General features: G+C 43.9%; 1 pseudogene; it reads left to right on the top strand.

The window, feature by feature from the left end:
• LOC114612573 overlaps positions 1-3,664 on the top strand; it is a 108,107-nt pseudogene extending 104,443 nt beyond the window's left edge.
• Positions 3,665-4,443: the final 779 nt, after the last annotated feature.

Here is a 4,443-nt window from a genome sequence, read left to right as displayed (position 1 = left end):
TGTGTGTGTGTGTGTGTGTGTGTGTGTGTGTGTGTGTGTGTGTGTGTATTAAAGACACAAGGAGAAGTTAGTCATCTTCAAACCTGAAGGAAAGGCCTCACCGGAACTTTGCTACACTGACATCTTACACTTAGACTCCAGAATTGTGAGGAATAGATTCCTGTGGCTCAAGCCATCCACTCCATGGTATTTTGTTATGGCAGTCTGAGGTGACGACCTAATATAGTCATTGCAAGAACCAAATGCTAATTGCCTTGCCGCTAAATAGCCAGTGGATGCCAGCTGCCATTGCTAAGCATGAACAATGGTGTTCAAATGAACCCATGGCTTAAAAACCAAAGACTATGTCTCTGTAAATAGGAGGTTCTACTGTTTTATTAGCATTTGCATTTGGTTAGCCTTGACAAATAGAATTAACTTTACAATATTAAGGTTTTAGGTCTGGGGAAATAGTCCCATCAGTAAAGTACTTTCCCTTCTAGCATAAGGATTTAATTTGGGTTCCAAGAATCTACATAAAATAAAAAGACATTGTGGCATGCACCTGAAATCCCAATGCTTCGGGAAGAAACAGATAGATCCCTAGAGCTTGCTGGTGACCTAGCCTAACCTAATGCGAAATCTCAGGGTGAATGGGAAACCCTGCCTTGAGAATAATGTGGTAACATTCTAGAGGAATGACAGCTAGTTTGTTCTCTGGCCTCCAAGTGCACTAGCATATACATGTGTACCAATATACACATGGACACATACATAAATATATAGCCAAAACTTTTATTAGATTTAAACTGTTAATAAGAAAAGAAAAAAATCCCACAATGCAAAATAAATACAGATGTAATGGGATCTATATCTCATTCCAAAAAAAAAAAAAAAATCATTGTGAAGAAATCACATATAAAGTCCCAAGATTGGTGACTTTTTGGCATATTGAACTATGAGTCAAAGCATGCAGAATTCATGAAAGGCAGAGCAAAGGTGATCTTCAAACAACATGTAATATTTCAGAGCATGTCTTTTGGGATTGACTTTGGAGCAAGCAACTAGCCTACTGAGTCCCTAAAATGAGAAGTTCCTCCAGGTGCTCATGTTTACCTCAAAAGCCCTAGACATCAGTCACAAAAGCATCAGGGACTCTGACAGCTCTGAACCTGAAAAAGATTGAATCATGTACCTGGCACCACACATGCTTGAACAAGCATGTGGAGGCCAGAGGACAATCACACATGTTGTTCTTCAGAAGATATCCACCTTGTTTCTTGCGACACTGTCTCTCATTATCTTGGAACTCAACAAGCTGGCTAGACTGGCTGGCCAGTGAGCCCCAGGGATCTACCTGTCTCCACCTTCCCACCTCTGGGATTACAACTGTACACCACCAATGCCCAGTTGGGTCCCAGGGATTGAACTCAGTTCCTTATGCTTACAAGACAAGTACTTTACTAACTCAGACAATCTTCCAGGAATTTGTTAAAATGGCAATTACATTAGCCTGTTTAAGCTGCCACAACAAAGCACCAGCAGGCACAGAAGAGGCAGTTTAACATTAGAAAGTCATGATTCCATAATCAGGAGCTTGAAAGCCAAGGTCAAGGTCCTTGCAGAATTAATTTCTTGTGAATGCCTCTCCTTGACTTTCTGGTGGTCATCTCCCCATGTCCTCATTCCCTGTTTCCAAATCTCTTCTGCTTATAAAGAGATCGGTCATATTGGTTAAGGACCCACTCTACTGAGACCAGCCACCCTAGGTAAGGACCACTCTACTGCCTTCATTTTAGTTTAATTACCTTGTTACAGACACTGTCTCCTTTTGTACCAGTGTTGTAGGTATTAGTAAAGTACTCAGGGTCCTATAAATAACCTCTCACCAATGCTCCTGTAAATGAAGTGGGGGGTGGGGGAGGGAAGGGGAAGAAGGAGGAGGAGGAGGAGGAGGAGGAGGGGGAAGAGGAAGGCAATGGCAACAAAATATGGGAAGAGAAATGCACTAATTAAAGTATTATATTAACAGGCCGGGCAGTGGTGGCACACACCTTTAATCCCAGCACTTGGGAGGCAGAGGCAGACGGATTTCTGAGTTCGAGGCCAGCCTGGTCTACAGAATGAGTTCCAGGACAGCCAGGGCTATACAGAGAAACTCTGTCTTGAAAAACAAAAACAAACAAACAAACAAAAAAGTTTTAACAGGATAGTAAAGGGTAAGGAAGAGTGACTATAACCAATAAAATGCATTATATACATATACATATATGAAAGTATCATAATAGAATCAATTTTATATTACTAACATGTAGTAATAAATGAAGATTTAAAAAAGGCTGTCTCCAAACATAGGCCTATTCTGAGGTTGTGTTTCAATGTATAAATGTTAAGTCTTAACAGTTATGAGGTTGCAGCTTCAGGCCATAAGAATGACTCATGAGATAAAGACAGAAAAGAGCAAATTACTGGGAATGCACATTCCACAAAATAGGAGTAAAGTTTCCCAACAGCAGGGATTGGTAGCAGAGAGGGGACAAGTCACCAGGACTCTTCCCAACACCATGATGCTCGCACCGTGTCTAGGCACAAGAAGGCAAAGCCACAGTACATCAATTTGGAGGGGGGTTAGGGTGAGCAACCACAATAAAACAGGTACTCAATGAACTCCCCAGGGAATGGTAATGAAGTGACAGAGGACACAGTCAAACCAAAATGGACGGCAGGAGACTCACATCTGAGAGAAGTGCTGTGTTGGGTCTTCAGTCCCTCTAAGTTCATGGAACGCAAGAAAAGTTGCAATGAGCATTCTCCTGTCCTCATCATGAATGTCAGTGAGAAGCTAGTGCCTTCAGATAATTCTTCAGAGCCATCCCGAGCCACCAACTACCCAGTCAAAGCAGCAAGGACTGTCAGTCATCAGGAGACAATAGGGGCTCATGGGTCTTGAAGGAAAAGCTGAGCACAGAGTCCATCCTTTACTTAAAGACAGAGGCTTCCCTGACAGCCAAACCTCAGTAAATAAGCGATTTACCCAAAGACAAAGTATCCAAAACTAATGTGACCTGTGGAGGCACTCTGTGGCACCAAGACGGCAGTGAACCAGCAAAGCACAGATGCTCCGGGAGACCCATGGGTCTGAAAGCAGATCCTGTGTCGGCAGCAGCAGCTGCAGCAGCAGCAGCTGCAGCAGCAGCTCCAAATGATCCAGCTCATAGAACAAATCCCAGTCCAGGTGAACATGTGGATTATGCATGTACTCCACTCTAGAGTGGTTGGTGAGACTCTCTGATGACCTTAAATAACCATGTGTTCTAGCAGGTGCTTGCAGCAGTGGCTCTGCTCAGCTAGAAAGGCTCAAGCCTAGTCTATCTCTAGATGCCTTGAATTAAGCCAGGTTATGTCAGCCAGTGTTCCCTTCACATCCATCTTGCTGTGTTTGGGGCTTACACCCTTCACCTTGAAGCCTTATGGGACTTGGGTTCTCCCCAACTTCATGCCTGGTCTCTCAAGCACCCTGCTACCTCAGACTCTGAGATCTCTACTTCTTTGGAGTCCCCTTCTCCACAGTGGCACTGACCCATCCAAGAAAAGAAAAAGGAAGCCTCAAACATCTCTGCCACCATGTTGGATGTCAAGGTCAAGGATGGGTTCATCCTCTGCAACTCATACAAACCTCTCCTGAACACGTAACCAAGCTCATGCCACCTATGTCACAGTTGAAGTTTATAGCACCTTTGTGGAACCCACCACCATGTCCCGAGTATGACACATTTGCTAGAAGTACAGCCACATCTACATGCCATTGCTGCACAGGGTGTGAAAAGAACTCATCTGCCGATGAGTTCTGATCTATACGTAGGCACATACTAGTGAAAAGCCTTTGTCTGCAATGTGCAGTGGAGCCTTCACCACCGAATGCAGTCATGGGGCCAACAATAACTCCATCTGCCAGGGCAGGAGGCTGATCATAGAGAACACCTTGGCTGTGCTGGGTGCAAAGGGATAGACAGTGCACCTAAGATGCTTCCCAAGAAACCCCCACCCCATCACAGTGGCCTGGACTCTGCCTCATGGAGCCAGTCCATCAATCCCCCAAGTTGGCCAGAATTTTGAAATCTGACAGTACCAAGAATTGGCAAACATATATGACTCACTCACCAGATATAATATTGAGGTGATGTATTGGAAAGTACACATGATTCAAAGAAATCCAAGTTCTTTTAGTATTTAGTATTGCTGATGGTACCAGTCTTAGTCTGGGTTTTACAGCTGTGAACAGAAATTATGACCAAGCTAACTCTTATAAGGTTGATGTTTAATTGGGGCTGGTTTATAGGTTCAGAGGTTCAGTCCATTATCATCAAGGCAGGATGGCACCATCCAGGCATATGTGGGGCTGGAGGAACTGAGAGTTCCACTTCTTGTTCCAAAGGCAGCTAACAAAAAACTGGCTTCTAGGCA

Source organism: Grammomys surdaster, unplaced genomic scaffold (assembly GCF_004785775.1).
Source record: "Grammomys surdaster isolate TR1022 unplaced genomic scaffold, NIH_TR_1.0 126176, whole genome shotgun sequence".
NCBI classification, from domain to species: Eukaryota; Metazoa; Chordata; class Mammalia; order Rodentia; family Muridae; genus Grammomys; species Grammomys surdaster.
This window is presented reverse-complemented; position numbering and strand designations above follow the sequence as displayed.